General features: G+C 45.4%; 1 protein-coding gene across 1 annotated transcript in view; it reads right to left on the reverse strand.

Annotated features, from left to right (window-relative positions):
- plac8.2 (placenta associated 8, tandem duplicate 2) overlaps nucleotides 1–14,936 on the reverse strand; it is a 139,148-nt gene extending 124,212 nt beyond the window's left edge. Inside the window, exon 1 of the mRNA XM_068014071.1 lies at nucleotides 14,882–14,936. The gene's annotated coding sequence lies outside the window, so the exon portion shown is untranslated. The remainder of the gene's footprint in view (nucleotides 1–14,881) is intronic.
- Between the last annotated feature and the right edge of the window lie 5,725 nt (nucleotides 14,937–20,661).

Here is a 20,661-nt window from a genome sequence, read left to right on the forward strand (position 1 = left end):
TGAATATTCAGTTCCCAGTTCTAGTCACCCTGTAACCACATCTCCGTAATGGCAATTAAATCATACCCATTTACCTCTATTTGTGCCTTCAAATTATCTATTTTGTTGCGAATGCTGTGTGCATTCAGATAGAGTGCCCTTAATTTTGTCTTATCATTATTCCTCATTCCGATCCTATTTGATGTTTGCCTTCGTCACATCTGCCTTCTAAGTTCGCTTACTACTTTTCAACTTCCTGTTACCAGTTTTGGTTCCCTCCGATCTGAGCTTTCTCTAGGTTCCCATCTCCTGCCAATTTAGTTTAAACCCTCCTCAACAGCACCAGTAAATCTACCTGCGAGGATGTCAGTCTCGGTCTTGTAAGGTGCAATCTGTCCATCTTGTACTGGTCCCACCTATCCCAGAACAGGTCCCAATGCCTCAGAAATCTTAACCTGCAGTGTGACCACCTCCCTAAATGTGCTATCCATGTAGTTCTCTGTTTCGCAGATGTATCAGAGTGTCTCCAGCCATCGCTCGAGCTCCGAAACTGGAGCTCAAGCTTCTGCAGCTGGTGACACTTCATGCAGATGTGTTTGTCAAGGTCACATGGTGCGTCCACGAGTTCCCTCATACCATTCCACTTGGCTGAGCTGCCCTGCCATACCTTAACTTTACAAATTATTTATTGTTAGTGTAATAAGTAGAATAACTTACCAGTTACTCATCAATCACCTTGTTCCCCTGTATCTAAGTAAAAACCAAATACTGGAGGCTGAGACGGCAAAAAAAAGAAAAGAAAGAGACAAAAGAGCACCTCCTTCCCCATGTCACTGAACTCCTTCACGCACCAAACTCACAGCTTCACACTCTATCCAAGCAGCACTTGCTAATTAATAATTAGTAATAAATTACACTAACTAATATCTTAGTAATACTAACCTTACCTCATATAAAGGTAGATAATTGAGGGTTAAAATAAATAACTACTTTTTTCTTCTAATTCTCCAGCTATTTACAGACACTCTCTAACAGCAGTTACTCACCAACCAATCAGCTTATGGCTTTCCTGTGATGTCATAGGAACATAGGAAGATAGAAACAGGAGTAGGCCATTCAGCCCCTTGAGCCTGTCCCACCATTGAATGAGATCATGGCTGATCTGCAGCCTAACTCCATATACCTGCCTTTGGCCAATATCCCTTAATATCTTTGCTTAACAAAAATCTATCTATCTCAGATTTAAAATTAACAACTGTTTTAGCTTCAACTGCTGTTTGTGGGAGAGAGTTCCAAACCTCTACCACCCTTTGCGTGAAGAAGTGCTTCTTAACATCTCTCCTGAATGGTCTGGTCCTAACTTTTAAACTATGCCCCCTAGTTTTAGAATCTCCAACCAGTGGAAATAGTTTATCTTTATCTAGCCTGTCTTTTCCTGTTAATATTTTGAATACTTCGATCAGATCACCCCTTAACCTTCTAAATTCTAGCGAAAACAGGCCTAATTTGTGTAATCTCGCCTCGTAACTTAACCCCTGTAGTCCAGGTATCATTCTTGTAAACCTACGTTGCACTCCCTCCAAGGCCAATATATCCTCCCGAAAGTGTGGTGCCCAGAACTGCTCCAAGTGGGGTCTAACTAGGGTTTTGTACAGCTGCAGCATAACCTCTGTGTCTTTATACTCCAATCCTCTAGATATGAAGGCTAGCGTTCCATTAGTCTTTTTGATTATTTTCTGCACTTGCTCGTGGCATTTTAAAGATCTATGCGCCTGAACCACCGAGTCTCTTTGGACATCCACTGTACTTAACCTCTTTCCATTTAGAAAGTACCCTGCTCTATCCTTTTTTGGTCCAAAATGGATAATCTCACACTTGCCCACATTGAAATCCATCTGCCACAGTTTTGCCCACTCACTTAGTCTGTCAATATCTCTTTGCAATTTTATGCTATCATGTGAACTGTCTACAATGCCGCCTAACTTTGTATCGTTAGCAAATTTGGATATATGACTTACTATGCCATCATCCAAGTTGTTAATGAATAATGTGAATAATTGAGGTCCCAACAAAGATCCCTGCGGGACACCACTAGTCACATCCTGCCAATTGGAGTACTTACCCATTATCCCCACTCTCTGTCGCCTACCACTCAACCAACTTCTTAACCATGTCAATAATTTGCCCTCAACTCCAAGGGCTTCTACCTTAGTTAACAGTCTCTTATGTGGGACTTTATCAAATGCCTTCTGGAAGTCCATATAAATAACATCCATAGACATTCCCCTGTCCACTACCTTAGTCACCTCTTCAAAAGATTCAATGAGATTTGTCAGGCATGACCTTCCCGTCATGAATCCATGCTGCCTGTCCCTGATTAACTGAAATTTTTCTAGGTGTTCAGTCACCCTATCCTTGATTATAGACTCCAGCAACTTGCCCACCACAGATGTCAGGCTAACTGGTCTGTAATTTCCTTGGTTCCCCCTTTCACCGTTCTTAAAAAGTGGGGTGACATGTGCAACTTTCCAATCCAGAGGGACCACTCCTGAATCTATGGGCATCTACAATGTACTCCCCTACTTCCTTTAACAGCCTCGGATGGAAACCGTCAGGTCCTGGGGATTCCTCACTCTTTAGTTCCATTAATTTCCTTGATACTGATGTTTTACTTACATTAAATGTCAATGTCAGGGAAACCTCCCCACCTGCCAAGACTGAGGCACACATTATTTCGCCGCATGAATATTAAAACTTAAAAATTGCAAGCCCCTGACTGCAAAAACATTTACATAGTACCAGACAATGTGGAAACAAAGGGAATCAGTCCCTGCCCCAATACACAGAAGAGACCTGGTCAAATCAGATGGTCATGTGACCACCTGCTGGCCAACTAGGGGAGTTTTAAACTGGAAAAGCAGATTCTGAAATCAGAATGCCGTGCACTCATGGACTGAGAACATCTCCTCTCCTGTCTGCCTGCCTCCCTCCATCTCTTTCCCACGGAATTGAAGGTGAAGACGCGTAAACTCAGAAAGAGTGAAATCTCCTACGTGAACAAGGTTTGCAAAGAATAATGGGCCCCAACGAAACGCAAGACCATATCTTCAATCAAGGTCTACAGCGAGCTCGAGAAACAGTAACAAGATATTGCCTCAAACTGTTTTACTTATCTTTTCTGTCCCTATTTGCATGTGTGTATCGCATGTGCATGCTAGCGTGGGTGCATCGTGTATCCGTAGGCGTTAACCCTATTAGAGTTTAAGTTTAAGGTTTAATAAATTTCATCTTTCTTCTTTAAACCAAAGAAAGCCTGTTTGAGCTCATTTCTTTGTCTTATAATTGGAAAGTTGTGAACAAGGATTCACAAAGCGGGAGCTCAAAACACAGTGTGTTTAAAATTAAACCCTGTTACAATAAGACCAGGTGAAGATAGTAAGAGACCCCTAGACACCTTTCTCACCTGGGCGTAACATCACTGTTAGTTTTATTCCACTCTTTCTTCAAACCCAGTGCGCACCGACCTCCAGCTAGCCTGCCTCTCTGCCCTACCAAGTAAGTGGGGGCCCCAAGCCCTAAGCCCTGGTCTAGATTTATACTCTCCCTCTCTCCGGTGCGATTCCTCACAGGTCCACTGCCTCTCCGCTCTCCCAGGTAAGTGTGGGCCCCAAATCCCAGTCTGGATTTATACTCTCCCTCTGTCCGGTGTGATTCCTTACAGGTCCGGTGCCTCTCCGCTCTTCTAGGTAAGCGTGGGCCCCGAGTGCTGGTCTGGATTTATACTCTCCTTTGCTCCGGTGCGGTTCCTTACAGGTCTGCTGCCTTTCTGCTCTCCCAGGTAAAGGCAGGCCCCGAGCCTCAGTCAGGATTTATACTCTCCCTCTCTCCAGTGCGATTCCTTACAGGTCTGCTGCCTCTTGGCTCTGTCAGGTAAATGCAGGCCCTGAGCCTCGGTCTGGATTTATACTCCCCCTCTCTCCGGTGCGATTCCTTACAGGTCCACTGCTTTTCCGCTCTCTGATTCAGAGGTGAGAGTACTATCACTGAGCCAAGGGATAGGGCTGGCTATAAGTTGAGGCACCGGATCATAAAACTCTATTTAATTGAATTGTTTGGAGACAAAAAATAAGTTAATGTAAGAAATGGGTTAATATTGATTTATTTTATATTAACTTCTTTAATTTCTGGCTTTTGCTTGCTAAGTGAGTTTCTATTGAAAGGCTGAAATTGCCAATTTCAGTTTTGTTTTTAGTGAAAAACAGAGGCATGGGGAGAATTTTCAGGCCCCACCAAGGTCGGGAACAGAGGCAGATGGGGCCTGAAAATAACAGCGCTGGCTGGTCTGCTGGTTTTTCGATCCTGTTCCTGACGCTGGCCATTTTATGAGAGGCAGGTTCGGGGCCCAGCAGGGCTGCCCATCCTCAAGAAGCAAGCAACCAATTAGGCTCATCTGAAGTCCCTGATAAGTGTGGGCCCCAAGCCCCGGTCTGGATTTATACTCTCCCTTTCAGTTAAAGGAAGCCTCCAATTTCTTGATGCAACGGAGGCAGTTTAACTGCCTGGAGGTGGGCACCCAGTGGCAGGCTGGGGTGCCAGTGCTCCAGGCAGGCCTACAGGCACTCCCTGCCTGCTTGGATGCAGCCAAAGACTGTCCTGTAGAGGGATTACCCCCCACTACAGTGGTGGCCTATTTTTTTTTTATTTTTAAAAGGTTTGGTGACAAGGCAGCTTCATGTTGATGCACCCTCTCAGTTACTTTTATTGCAGCTCCTCTCAAGCTGAAAGGCCTCTGATTGGTCCACTAGCTTTGAGAGCTGGTCTGCTGCCTTTAATTGGACACGGAACCTGTCTCCATAGCAGTTAAGGGGGCGCCCCAGTCAAAATCCCAAAGAGTAACTGTTTCCTCCTGGGGGTGGGTTCGGGACCCAGAAACAGACCTGACTCCTGTTTTCCACCCACAAAACGAAAATTCATCCCATGTAGTTGATTGGAGCTCAGTAGAGGCAAAAACAGACTTTGGGCAGCTCCTCTTACTCAGGTACATGCTGCCCCTTAGTGTCATCGTCTGTAGACGTGGAGTCACCTTTCATATCACAAAGTCACTGAATTGTTACAGCACAGAAGGAGGGCATTCGGTCCATCATGTCTGCACCGGCTCTACGAGTGAGCAATTCCCTTAGTGCCAATCCCCGCCTTCTCCCCATAACCCTGTACATTCTTCCTTTTCAGGTAACTATCTAATTCCCTATTCCATCTGTCTTCACTATAGAGGATACAAAAAACATTCTAATAATAGCTGTAAATCAGCAGGTGGAAGGAAGAGAGGAACTTGGTGTAATTACAATCACCAGGGAAGCAGTACTGAGCAATCTAATGGAGCTGTGGGCTAACAAGTCCACAGTTCCTGATGGACTTCATCCTAGGGTCTTAAAAGAGGTGGCTAATGAGGTAGTAGATGCGTAGGTGCTAATTTTTCAAAATTCGGTAGATTTTGGAAAGGTTCCATCAGGCTGGAAAGTAACAAATATTCTCTATTCAAGAAGTGGGGGGCGCGGGGGGAGGCAAAAAACAGGTAACTATAGGCCAGTTAGCTTGATATCTGTCATTGGGAAGGTGTTAGAATCGGTAATGAAGGAGGCTATAGCTGGGCACTTAGAAAAACACAAGGAAATCAGAAATAGTCAGCATGGTTTTGTGAAAGGGAAATCATGTTTAATCAATTTATTGGAGTTCTTTGAAGGAGTAACATGCGCTGTGGATAAAGGGGAGCCCATTGACGTACTATTCTTGGATTTGCAAAAGGCATTTGACAAGGTGCCACATAAAAGGTTATTGCGCAAAGTAGGAGCTCAAGGTGTAGGGGTAACATATTAGCATGAATAGAAGATTGGCTGGATGGCAGAAAACAGAGAGTATGCATAAATGTGTCCTATTTTGATTGTCAGGATGTGATGAGTGGAGTCCCGCAGGGGTCTGTGCTGGGGCCTCAACTTTTTACAATTTATATCAATGACTTAGATGAGGGGAGCGATGGCATGGTAGCTAAATTTGCAGATAACACAAAGATAGGTAGGAAAGTATGTTGTGAAGAGGACATGAGGAGGTTGCGGACCGATATGGATAGGTTGAGTGAGTGGGCAAAAATCTGGCAGATGGACTATAATGTGGGAAAATGTGAAGTTGTTCACTTTGGCATGAAGAATTTAAAAAAAGAGTATTTCATCAATGGGGAACGACTGCAGAATTCCAAGCTGCGGAGGTGTTCTAGTGCATGAGACACAAAAGATTAGTATGCAGGTACAGCAAATAATAAAGGCGGCTAATGGAATGCTATCCTTTATTACGAGAGGAATTGAAAATAAAGTAAGGATGTTATGCTTCAGTTATACAGGGCATTGGTGAGACCAAATCTCGAATACTGTGTACAGTTTTTGTCTCCTTACTTAAGGAAGGATGTGAATGCGTTGGAGGCAGTTCAGAGGAGGTTTACTAGATTGATAAAAGCAAAATACTGCAGATGCTAGAAATCTGAAACAAAAATAAAAAGTGGTGGAAATACTCAGCAAGTCTGGCAGCATCTGTGGAGAGAGAAGCAAAGTTAACGTTTCAGATCTGTGACCTTTCTGAAACGGTAACTTTGCTTCTCTCTCCACAGATGCTGCCAGACCTGCTGCATATTTCCATCACTTTTTGTTTTTGTTTACTAGCTTGATACGTGGAATGAGCAGGTTGTCTTATGAGGAAAGGTTGGACAGACTGGGCTTGTTCTCACTGGAGTTTGGAAGAGTGAAGGGAGACTTGACTGAAGTATCTAAGATCCTGAACGGTCTTGACAGGGTGAATGTGGAGGGGATGTTTCCTCTTGTGGGGGAGTCCAGAACTAAGGGGCACTGTTTGAAAATTAGGGGTCGCCCTTTTACGACAGAGACGAGGAGAAAGATTTTCTCTCAGAGGGTTGTGCGACTTTGGAATCCTCTGCCTCAGAAGGTGGTGGAGGCAGGGTCATTGAATATTCTTAAGGCGGAGGTAGATAGATTCTTGTTAGGCAAGGGAATCAAAAATTATTGGGGAAAGATGGGAGTGTGGAACTCTGTGAAACAGATAAGCCATAATCTCATTAAATGGCGGAGCAGGCTCGATGGGCTGAATGGCCTACTGCTGCTCCTAATTCGTATGGTCGTATGAATGCCTCGATTGAACCTGCCTCCATCGCACTCTCTGGCAGAGCATTCCACATCCTGACCTCTCGCTGCGTGAAAGTTTTTCCTCATGTTGCCATTGCTTCTTTTGCCAATTACCTTAAATCTGTGCCCTTTTGTTCTTGATCTTTTCACGATTGGAAACAGTTTCTCCCTATCTACTCTGTCCAGACCCCTCATGATTTTAAATAAGTGCTATTAAGCAGCACCTACTCAGAAATAACCTGTTTACTGATGCTTAGTTTGGGTTCTGCCAGGGCCACTCATGGACTCCAAACATGGACAAAAGAGCTGAAGGTGAGATTCATTGCCCTTGACATCAAGGCAGCATTTGACTGAGTATGACATCAAGGAGCCCTAGCAAAACTGCAGTCGATGGGAATCAGGGGAAAACTCTCCACTGTTTGCATTCATACCTAGCACAAAGGAAGATGGTTGTGTTTGTTGGAGGTTACTCATTTAAGTCCCAAGACATCACTGCAGGAGTTCCTCAGGGTAGTGTCCTAGGCCCAACCATCTTCAGTTGCTTCATCAATGACCATCCCTCCAGCAACAGATCAAAAGTGGGGATGTTGATTGATGATTGCACAATGTTCAGTACCATTCCCGGCTCTTCAATTACTGAAGCAGCCGTGTCCAGATGCAGCAAGAACTGGATAACATCCAGGCTTGGGTCGATAAGTGGCAAGTAACATTTTTGCCACATAAGTGCCAGGCAATGACCATCTCCAACAAGAGAGATTCTAACCATCTCCTCGTGATGTTCAATGGCATTACGATCGCTGCCTCCCCCACTATCAACATCCTGGGGGTTACCATTGACCAGAAACTGAACTGGACTAGCCACATAAATACTGTGGCTACAAGAGCAGGTCAGAAGCTGGGAATTCTGCAGCAAGTAACTCATCTCCTGTCTCCCCAATGGATGTCCACCATCTATAAGGCACAAGTCAGGAGTGTGATGGAATACCCGCTACTTGGCTGGAAAGGTGCAGCTCCAACAACACTCAAGAAGCTTGACACCATCCAGAACAAAGCAGTCCACTTGATTGGCACCCCCATCCACCACCTTCAACATTCACTCCCTTCACCACCAACGCACAGTGGCAGCAGTGTGTACTATATACAAGATGCACTGCAGCTACTCAACAAATCTCCTTTGACACCACCTTCCAAACCCGCGATCTCTACCACCTAGAAGGACAAGGGCAGCAGATGCATGGGAACACTACCACCTGCAAGCTTCCCTCCAAGCCACACACCATCCTGACTTGGAATCGCCGTTCCTTCACTGTTGCTGGGTCAAAATCCTGGAACTCCCTCCCGAACAGCACTATTGGTATACCTACACCCCAAGGACTGCAGCAGTTCAAGAAAGCAGTTCACCACCACCTTCTAAAGGGCATAAGGGATGGGCAATAAATGTTGGCCTAGCCAGCGACACCCACATCCCATGAACCTACTTAGGGCATGTAGTGGATCAAGGGCAGGTGCTGCCCAGAACAGCAGAGTTACAGGCGTTGATGGATTTTCCCATCCCATGACTAAATCGGAAATAATGCAATTGTTGGGGATGTATGGGTGCAACCGCAAGTTCCACCCAAACATCAGCACTATAGCCGTCCCACTGACGGACTTGTTACAGAAAAGAGTGAAAGTAGTGTGCCAAGGATGAGGCATTATTAATTTTGCCACATGGGCATTAAATTTCAAAATGTTGCTGGGACGAAGAGAAGGCCTGTTACAAGGACTGCCAGCCTTGGCTGGAAAAAAGACATGTGCATATTAACAGACGGTGCTTGGAAAGGACAAAAGACCATTCCCTGACAAACAATACATAGAGCCAAGACATGGTCAGACCAGTTAGTCACATGACTAACCTCTTGGCAACCTAGGAGTTTCTGATTTGTACAGTTTGAACTGAGAGTCTGGAGAAAGCTGTTTACTCCTGGATTGAAAAGACTAGTCAAGCAACAGCCTGACATAGTCAAACTCATGGAATTATACCTGACAGACAATGTCCCAGACACTGCCATCACCATCCCCGGGTATGTCCTGTCCCACCGGCAGGACAGACCCAGCAGAGGTGATGGCACAGTGGCATACAGTCAGGACGGAGTTGCCCTGGGAGTCCTCAACATCGACTCCGGACCCCATGAAGTCTCGTGGCATCAGATCAAACATGGACAAAGAAAGCTCCTGCTGATTACCACCTACGCCTTCAGTACATGAGTCAATACTCCTCCATGTTGAACACCACTTGGAGGAAGCACTGAGGGTGGCCAGGGTGCAGAATGTACTCTGGGTGGGGGACTTCAATGTCCATCACCAAGAGTGGCTCGGTAGCACCACTACTGACCGGGCTGGCCGAGTCCTAAAGGACATAGCTGCTAGACTGGATCTGCGGCAGGTGGTGAGGGAACCAACAAGAGGGAAAAACATACATGACCTCGTCCTCACCAATCTGCCTGCCACAGATGCATCTGTCCATGACAGTCCTGGTAGGAGTGACTACCACACAGTCCTTGTGGAGACGAGGTCCCGCATTCACATTGAGGATATCGTCCATCGTATTGTGTGACACTATCACCGTGCTAAATGGGATAGATTTCAAACAGATCTAGCAATGCAAAACTAGGCATCCATGAGGCGCTGTGGACCATCTGCTGCAGCAGAATTGTACTCAACCACAATCTGTAACTTTATGGCCCGGCATATCCCCCACTCTACCATTACCATCAAGCCAAGAGACCAACCCTGGTTCAATGAGGAGTGCAGGGCGTGCCAGGAGCAGCACCAGGCATACCTCAAAATGAGGTGTCAAACTGGTGAAGCTACAACACAGGACTATCTGCATGCCAAACTGCGTACGCAGCATGCTATAGACAGAGCTAGGCGATCCCATAACCAACGGATCAGATCTAAGCTCTGCAGTCCTGCCACATCCAGCCGTAAGTGATGGTGGACAATTAAACAACTAACTGGAGGAGGTGGCTCCACAAATATCTACATCCTCAATGATGGGGGAGCCCAGCACATCAGTGCGAAAGATAAGGCTGAAGCATTTGCAACAATCTTCAGCCAGAAGTTGATGATTCATCTCGGCCTCCTCCTGAAGTCCCCAGCATCACAGATGCCAGACTTCAGCCAATTCGATTCATTCCGCGTGATATCAAGAAACGACTGAAGGCATTGGATACTGCAAAGGCTATGGGCCCTGACAATATTCCGGCAATAGTACTGAAGACCTGTGCTCCAGAACTTGCCGCGTCCCTAGCCAAGCTGTTCCAGTACAATTACAACACTGACATCTACCCTGCAATGTGGAAAATTGCCCAGGTTTGTTCGGTACACAAAAAGCAGGACAAGCCCAACCCAGCCAATTACCGCCCCATCAGCCTACTCTCAATCATCAGTAAAGTGAAGGAAGGTGTCATCAACAGTGCCATCAAGCTGCACTGGCTTAGCAATAACCTGCTCAGTGACGCTCAGTTTGGGTTCCGCCAGGGCCACTCAGCTCCTGACCTCATTACAGCTTTGGTTCAAACATGGACAAAAGAGCTGAACTCAAGAGGTGAGGTGAGAGTGACTGCCCTTGACATCAAGGCAGCATTTGACTGAGTATGGCATCAAGGAGCCCTAGCAAAACTGAGGTCAATGGGAATCAGGGGGAAAACTCTCCACTAGTTGGAGTCATACCTAGCACAAAGGAAGATGGTTATGGTTGTTGCAGGTCAATCATCTGAGCTCAAGGACATCACTGCAGGAGTTCCTCAGGGTAGTGTCCTCAGTTCAACCATCTTCAGCTGCTTCATCAATGACCTTCTTTCAATCATCAGGTCAGAAGTGGGGATGTTCGCTGATGATTGCACAATGTTCAGCATCATTCGCAACTCCTCAGATACTGAAGCAGTCCGTGTAGAAATGCAGCAAGACTTGGACAATATCCAGGCTTGGGCTGATAAGAGGCAAGTAATATACGCGCCACACAAGTGCCAAGCAATGACCATCTCCAACAGGAGAGAATCTAACCATCTTCCCTTGACATTCAATGGCATTCCCATCGCTGAATCCCCCACTATCAACATCCTAGGGGCTACCATTGACCTGAACCTGAAATAAATACCGTGGCTACAAGAGCAGGTCAGAGGCTAGGAATCCTGCGGCAAGTAACTCACCTCCTGACTCCCCGAAGCCTGTCCACCATCTACAAGGCACAAGTCAGGAGTGTGATGGAATACTCTCCACATGCCTGGATGGGTGCAGCTCCAACAACATTCAAGAAGCTCAACACCATCCAGAACAAAGCAGCCTGCTTGATTGGCACCCCAGCCACAAACATTCACTCCCTCCAACACCGACACACAGTGACAGCAGTGTGTATCATCTAAAGATACACTGCAGCAATACACCAAGGCTCCTCAGACAGCACCTTCCAAACCCGCGACCTCTACCAACTAGCAGGACAAATGCATGGGAACACCACCACCTGCAAGTTCCCCTCCAAGTCACACACCATCCTGACTTGGATCTATATTGCCGTTCCTTCACTATCGCTGGGTCAAAGTCCTGGAACTCCCTTCCTAACAGCACTGTGGGTGTACCTACCCAACATGGACTGTAGCGCTTCAAGAAGGCAGCTCACCACCACCTTCTCAAGGGCAATTAGGGACGGCAATAAATGCTGGCCTGGCCAGCGATGCCCACATCCCATGAATGAATTTTTAAAAAGTTGCACGACAACTGGATTCAGCCTGAAGCCAGTCGAATTACCAACCTGCACATAATGTATACCCCTTTTATTTCTCTGGACTCTAATTTGCCCAATCTATCCTCCACCACCCCCCCCCCCCCCCCCATTCTGTAATCTATGTGTGAGTATGAAACTAGAGCGTGTTTGTGTGTGTGTGTGTGTGTGTGTGTGTGTGTGAGAGAAAGTCGGAGTGTATTTTATTATTTTACTTAGACCTGTTTAAGTATAATACAGCTAATCCTTTTCTTTGTTGAAACTCAACAAAACCTGTCTGACTGGTTCTTTTATGATCACAGTGGGTAAACAGTTGGCAAGTATATGCTTTTCAAAAAATTAAATCTGTTGCGATTAAACATGGAGAGGGAAAAGAGGGGAACCATTAGATCCCTCCTCACCAGATTGTAACAAATGCATCTACTATTTCTGCAGCCACTGTTTTTAAGACCCTAGATCCAGGGGACGTGTCAGCATTTAGTTCTAATAGTTTTCTCAGTACATTTTCCCTAGCAATTGCGATTATTTTAAGTTCCTCCCTTCCTTTTACCTCTTGATTTTCAAGTATTCATGGGATAGTTATTTGGTAGTTCAGAACTTGAGTATTGCTTAAAATAGAGACATGTTGTCGAAGCTTTTCGTCTTGCACTCTCAGGACAATCTGCTAGAATACCAATGTAAGGGAAAACAACAACTTTCCACTGTATGAGAAGAGGGTGCTGATTGGTTAGCAAGTGAACTCTGATTGGTAGAGGTGTTGCTATGGAGAATGCACCATTGTACTCCCAAACTTGAATGGCTCCCTGCACCATGGTGCCATGGTTAGTTCGCTCATCCATCCTGCAGCCCCCGCTCTCGTCCATACAAGCTGCAAGAACCTCGAACCTGTTGAACAATTGCAAAAGCTGAGGCTCCTCCACTTCTATCTTCTCGATCCCCATACCTACCTCACTCACAGTCACACCCTCCTGTATCTGGCCATGGACCAAATCAGAAGACTCTAGCCTAAGGCGTGTTACTGCCTTCAGGAACACAGTGTTCAGATAACTTGCCCCCTCTCTGACGCATCGCATTTCCTCTGTCCTGTCCTCATGTCTTATTTCATTTTTCCCCTCTCAGGTACTTTGTCCTCTCAAATTCCTGCCCAAACCCTTCAACTCCCTCTTAGATAAGCCTTCAGTTTCCCTTTGTGGCTGAGCCACATAAAGCACTATTGGGTCCTGCTCTCCTCTGCCAAAAGGGCTCACTATTCGAGGATCATCATGAAATCCAAAAATAACCTCCGGCTTTTCTTTATTACAAACTACCTTCTTAACCCTCTCTCCCCTGCCTCTTCCACCCTAACCAATAAGTGCGAGGAACTCATAGACTGCTTTGTCACCATCCATTCAGCAGCCTCTGCCACGTGCCTCCCTTCCCCAGCCCACTTGACCAAAGATCCTCTCAGGTTACGCCCTGCCCTAGCCCTGAATACGCATCTTTCTCTAGTTCCTCTCCTACCTTCCCTCATGCCCTTTCTGAGCTCATCTTTTCCATAGACCCACCTCCTGCTCCCTTTACCTTATTTACACTGCTGACCACTCAAATTCCCTTCTTGGGCCCCATATCAGCTGATATTGTTAACAGTTCTCTCGGCTCAGGTACTTACCCTTCTCCTTCAAATCTGCCGCATCAGCCCGTCCTCAAAAAGCTTACCTTTGGCCCCTTTGTCTTGCAAACTACTGCCCTGCAAACTACTGCCCTTATCCAACCTCCCTTTCTTCTACAAACTCTTGAACATATTGCCTCCACCCAAATCAGTCTCTATCTTTCTTGGAACTCCATGTTTGAATTCCTTTAATCAGGTTTCAGCCCCTGTCAAAGTACCAAAATGGCTTTCATCAATGTCACAACAACTTGCATTTATATTGCACCTATAATGTTGTAAAAGGCCCCAAAGCATTTCACAGGTGCGTCATCAAAGAACATTTGACACAGAGCAACATGAGGAGGCATTAGGCAAATGATCAAAAGCTTGATCAAAGAGATAGGTTTTAAGGAGTGTCTTAAAGGAGGAAAGCTCTACCCCACCACCACTTCTCTCAACCCCTCCACTGTTTCTAAATTGTCAAGACTGCTTGTCTGATATCCAGCTAAATGTTGAGAAAATCAAAGCCTTTGTCTTCAGTCTTGGCCACGAACTCGATTTCCTAGCCACCAACTCCATCCTCTCCCTAACAACTGTCTGAGGCTGACTCAGACCTTTTGCAACCTTGCTGTGATACAAGACCCTGAGATGAGCTTCTGAACACATCTGCACCATCACTACAAGCTGCCTACTTCCACCTCCATAACATCGTTCAAATCCATCTCTCCCTCAGCTCATCTGTTGCTGAAACCCTCATCCATGCCTTTGTTACCTCTAAACCTGACTATTCTGACACACTCCTGGCCGTGTCCAATCTTCCACTCTCCATAAACTTAAGCTCATTCAAAATTGTGCTGTCCATACTTTAACTCACACCAAATCTTATTTACCTATCCCCCCCGTGCTTGCTGACCTACACTGACTCCTGGTCCAGCTAAGCCTTGATTTTAAAATTCTCCTCCTTGTTTCCAACTGTGTCAGCCATGGCTTAGTTGATAGCACTCCTTCCTCTGAATCAGAAGGGCGTAGGTTCAAGTTTCATTCCAGGACTTGAGCACAAAAGTCTAGGCTGACACCCCAGTACTGTACTGAAGGTGTGCTGCACTGTTGGAGGTGCTGTCTTTCGTAGGAGACGTTAAACTAGGACCCCATCTATCCTCTCAGGCGGATGCCACATCAACTTGCTTTGTTGAATGATAATTTTCTTTAATCCACTGACTGGAGATCTGAATTGAAATATTTTTTCAAAGACATTTAAAAAAAGACAGATAGAGGTTGAATTTGCTGGCATCTTAGGATGGCCACCTAATTTGCAACACTGTATCCTACCTTGCAAGGCTTGTGAGGTGAAGACGAAATGGCTGCTCATGCCCCAGCAATAACCAAGACCCAGGAAGTTTAAGGGAACTACTTGTTATTTTTATCAAGAAGAAGAAATACTGCTAACTACTATGTTTGAATCACTGAATGACTGTCATGTGACAAGCCCCTCCCCTTCTGTGGTTTTAAGCTTGTGTTTCTCTGCAGCAGAGGAGAAGCAACTGGACTCTGACACATGCAGACCCAAGTGGGGGTCTCTCTCTCTCCATTTCAACTTACAAGCTTCAAACTCTGCCTGTTGACTGACTACCTTTGCATACTCCAGCTACAATCAGAAACCCCGTTGGAGAAAATTCTCCATAGCGCTGTTTCCAAGAGACCCACCAAACCAGTCATCTACCTCTTCAAACCACAAGCCTCAGGACCACCAAATTCAGCTAGAAGTCAGGCGAAACCCCACAGACTCTGTACCCCTTTTTTCTATGGACTCTAACTCAACCAATTTACCTTCTGTGATGACCGACTGCTCCAGTCAAAGCCCCCAATCAAAATATACGATTCTGATTGTGGTGGGAGAAATGCACTGATAATTCAATCCTGTCGCTCCACAGATCGCCTAACATATCATTTAAAACTTTCTAACTTAAAGAAAGACCCAGCCAAGTTGTACCATCTATTAACCCCCGAATGAGGCTAATCAAACCAGGCGTCTTTAAATCAATAAATTAACTCTTTAAATAGAAGAACTAAATTCTTAAACACTATGAAGATATAAACAACATTTAAAATAAAAAAAACTTAAGAGTCCTTGCAAATTTACAGTCCAATGTTGCTTGAAGTCCTCACAGCCGTTCGATGCGGAAAAATGGTTCTTCCACAGTAGACAGTCCGTAGTTTAACTCGAGCAGTAGGTGATGCTTTCCTTCTCCAGCGAATTTCAACAATTAACGACTTACACTTTCAATAGAATCAATCTGACTTTAGGTTTTTTGAGGAATAAAAGATTGTCAGAGTCTAACTTCCTTTTCTTCAGTTCAAATTACCAGAGATCTCTGTTTTGGCTTGACTTTTTTAGAATTTTGAGAGATAATAATTAAACAGACTAAAATCCTATTCCTTCAGTTTAAATGGTTGAGAGCCCTTTATTCAGGTGCGAAACACCACAGCTGTCTGTGTCCTCTGTGTCTGTGTTCTGTTAGAACAAAGTGTCTTCAACTAAAAGCCAGTTCAAAATTGAATTGTAACAAATGTATCGCTTGCTATTCACTCCAAGTGACTGTATCTATGGTAACGAGAATGCACCCTTTGAATCGGAGTCTCCAAATGGCCGTTTCTAACAACAACCGAAAATGCATCTTTCTATAACTCCTGAGGCTTGCCAGTTCTTAAAGCAATACTGATCCTCTGCAAACCTTAAAGGCAAATGGCATATTCCCGAAAAAAAAACTACAGGACCATGACACTTTCCCCACTCTGTAACCTATTTGTGTGTATGTAAATCTACAGTGTGTATGTGAGTGGCAGTTGGCATGAAGTTTATTATTTTCATTAGTTCAGTTTAGGTACAATAACATTAACCTCTTTGTTAAACGCAAGAAAACCTGTTCGATTGGTTCTTGTAATGATCATTGCAAGTAAGTATTCAAACACCTACTGAATTGGCCAGTACATCCACTTTAAGAAAGAATTAAACCTGTTGTGGTCAAACAAGGAGGGAAAAGAGAGGAGCCCTTCAATCCCTCCTCACCTGACTGTAACAGAAATTTGGGGACTCACGTCTGGGATCAAACCCAAAGGCAAAAAGGAAATTGGAAGCGGGAAACCAAATTGATCCCTAGCAATAATTTAAAAACTTCAATACAGGTTTTCTTGTGGTTGTCACTGCTAGAGTACTAAAATTTCCACATTTGAGGCCTGTATCTTCCTAGAACAAAGTGTAGTAACTTGGACCAGGTTAAAAGCCCTATCTGTTGAAGAGTTTAGGAATGTAACTGGGCAGTTAGAGATTACTATCCGTACAAAAGCTAGGAAGCCTGAAATCCTAAAACTTGTGGCCAACCATTTTAAAATTGATACTGAAGAATTGGAGACAGGCATATAATCTGAAACAGACAAAGTAACATTAGCTGAGGTACAACGAGAACGGAGGAGACTAGAATTAGAATTCCAGAAGGAGAAAGAGTAGAGACAGTTTCAGGAAAGAGAGAAAGAAAGAGGAGAATTCCAGGAAAGGGAAAAGAAAGGGAGGCAAGAGAAAAAGAGAGGAAAGGGAAAAGGAGCTTTCCAAAGGGAGTTAAGGCAGCTCGTACTGAACAGGGGAAGACCCAATGTACCCAGTGAAGGTACCGCTAGTAAGGGAGTAACCCCTAGCTCAGGACCGGGTGCTGAGCTCTTAAAGTTCTCCCAGTTGATACCAAAGTTCAACGAGGGAGATATGGAAGCATTTTCGGTCTCTTTTGAAGAGCTTGCAAAACAGTTGAAGTGGCCAGTAAACAGCTGGATACTGTTATTGCAGAGCAAACTAACAGGAAAAGCCCTTGAGGTTTATTCACTGTTGTCTGATGAGTGTTCATCAGATTATGAGATGACTAAAAATGCTATCCTGAGTGTACATGAGCTAGTACCAGAAGTGTACTGCCAAAAATTCCGAACCCTCTGAAAGCAGCCTCGATAAACTTACTTTGCTTATGAAAGAGTTAAGCAGCTTGCTTTTTACAGTGGACATAGGCACTTAACATTGAGTCCACCTATGAAAACCTCACAGTGGTGATCCTCCTCGAGGAGTTCAAAAACTCGCTTTCCCTTTCCATAAGAAACCACATGGAGGAACAAAAGGTTCCAAGAGCCAGGCAGGCAGCAATCCTGGCTGATGATTACACACTTATTCACAAGCCCTTTCCCCAAGGGAAACCCTTCCCTAGTCACCTACAAAAATCTGAAAAAGATAGAAGACGGGAGGGTGATAGGAGTATGAACAGCCATGGGCGAGAAAGGAGAGCTGGAAACACAGGGGGCCCTCCTCAGGTCAAAAATGAAAGTGCTGACAGCAGTAGTCACGCCCGAAAGCCTGTATGTTTCCATTGTAACAAGGCAGGTCACCTTCCAGCTAACTGCTGGAAGCTACGGGGAAAACCCATGGGTTTAGTCAGGGTACACCAGACCAGTGCAGGAAAAAGGGCCCTGATGGAAAACACAGCAGACCAGGCTGTGGCTTTAACTGTGGCCGTAAAAACCAGTAAACCTACCACTTTTGAGTATGGGAAAACTTAACAAAATCCCTGAGAGTTACCAGGATTTTGCGTCCAGAAGAAAAGTGACCCCATACCCTTGAGTGAGGCGAGTAAGCCCATAGTCATACTTAGGGACACAGGCCAGCCAATCCCTTCTTCTGGGAAAAGGCATGACCTTTCCCCCCAGAGAGTGCACTGAATGCTAGAGTGCGAATAAACGGTATCAGAGGAAGGTATATGCCCATACCTTTATACCGGGTGCACCTGGAATGCGACCTTGTTTCAGGACCGGTAACCCTGGGGATTGTCCCTAGTTTACCTGTGGACGGGGTCGACCTGTTCCTGGATAATGATCTGATGGGGGCGAAGGTGGTAGCTTCCCCAGTGGTTTTAGAGAGACCAAAAGAGGTCAGGGAGACAGAGCAGTTACAGGAGAAGGTCCCTGGCATCTTTCCTGACTGTGTGGTGACACAGTCCATGGCCAAAAAAGCTCCGTCAGAGGAGGCTGAACTGGCACTGCAGACAGATAACTGTCTGGTTATCTGAAACCTTCTTTGGGAAGTTAAGAGAACTCAAAGGATGGGTCAAACAGGTCTTCCTTGGTCAAGGCTTAGCAAGCCGATTCAGGGTTAAAGAAGTTAGCACACATTGCCCAAACTGAAGCTGAATCAGAGGGAGTTCCAGAGATTACTATTTAAAGGATGAGGTGCTGATGAGGAAGTGGAAACCTCCTCACAGACCTGCAGATGAAGAGTGGACAGTGGCTCACCAGGTAGTGGTGCCAGCGAGGTACCATAGGGAAATATTGAGAATAGTCCACGAGATTCCAATGGCTGGACATGTCGGTGTCAGAAAAATCCAAGCCCATAAAAGACAGCATTTTCCCTGGCCACAACTCCACAAGGATGTTGTGGAGTTCTATAAGACTTGCTACATGTGCCAGGTTGTGGGGAAGCCTCAAACTGCAATAAAACCTGCACCCCTAATTCCCATACCGGCTGTTGGGGAACTGTTCAGCAGATGCTGGTACATTGTGTGGGGCCTTTGCCAAAAACAAAAGGGGGCTACCAGTATTTTCTCACCATTATGGATGTGGCTACCCAATTTCCAAAAGCTATCCCTCTAAGAGCTATCTTTGCCAAGTGGAGCGGCTAACCCAATTCTTCACCTGATATGGGCTGCTTGCCGAGATCCAGATCAGGGCACAAATTTTATGTCCAGTATTTTTTAAAAGGTCATGGGTAATCTGGGCATAACCTAGCTAAAGTCCTCAGCCTACCACCCACAGTCACAAGGGGCTTTGGAACGGTACTACCAAACCCTAAAGACAAGAATCAGGGTATACTGCTATGATCACCCCCATGACTGGGACAAAGGGCTGGGATTTCTTCTGTTTGCTACCAGGGATCACCCAATGAGTCCACTGGCTTTAGTCCCTTTGAATTAGTTTATGGACACGAGGTGAGAGATCCTCTAAAACTAATCATAGAGAGGTTTTTTATTTATTTATTTAGAGATACAGCACTGAAACAGGCCCTTCGGCCCACCAAGTCTGTGCCGACCAACAACCACCCATTTTTATACTAATCCTACATCAATCACATATTCCCTACCAGAACCCCACCATTCTCCTACCACCCACCTACACTAGGGGCAATTTACAATGGCCATTTACCTATCAACCTGCAAGTCTTTGGCTGTGGGAGGAAACCTGAGCACCCGGCGGAAACCCACGCAGTCACAGGGAGAATTTGCAAACTCCACACAGGCAGTACCCAGAACTGAACCCGGGTCGCTGGAGCTGTGAGGCTGCGGTGCTAACCACTCCACCACTGTACTGCCTTTTTGGTATACATAGAAGAATCTTCCCTGTTAGACTACATCTCCATGTTCCGAGGACAGCTTGTGAGAGCCTGTGCGGTGGCTCAGGAACACCTAAAACCTCCCAGACAGCTATGAAAAGGCAGGTGGATAAACATGACAAGGCCAGAACATTTCAGCTTGGAGACCATGTGTTAGTGCTATTACCAATACAGGGAGAACCACTGAAAGCCCACTTCAGTGGCCCATACAGAGTAATAAAGAGAATTAGCAAGGTGAGTTATATAATTGACACTCCAGATCGTGGGATAAAGCAAAGGCTGTGCCACATCAATATGTTAAAATGGTATCATAGCCGGGAAAGGGACAAACAAGCACAAGTCTGTCAGGCAGTCAGGAAAAAGAAGGGCGAAAGGGACAGTGAGAATCAGTTAAAGGAAGGCCGGGAGGATTCCTATATCGAACCCCCTACCGTCCATTTGGCTTAAAACTGAAATGTTAGGGAAATTAGATATCATGCTCTGCTATTTAAACACAGAACAGAGAGGAGACCTAACAGGTTTGCTCACAGCTTTTGAAGGGATCTGTAGGGACAAACCAGGGTGCACAACCCTAACCCTACACGATGTGGATATCAGAGAAAACCCTCCCATAAAACAAAATCCCTATCGTCTAGGTTCCAGGAAACTGATCCAGGTTCTGGAGGAAATTCAGTATATGCTCGTGCCCAATCCCGGA

The sequence above is a fragment of the Heterodontus francisci genome, chromosome 1 (assembly GCF_036365525.1).
Source record: "Heterodontus francisci isolate sHetFra1 chromosome 1, sHetFra1.hap1, whole genome shotgun sequence".
Classification (NCBI taxonomy): domain Eukaryota; kingdom Metazoa; phylum Chordata; class Chondrichthyes; order Heterodontiformes; family Heterodontidae; genus Heterodontus; species Heterodontus francisci.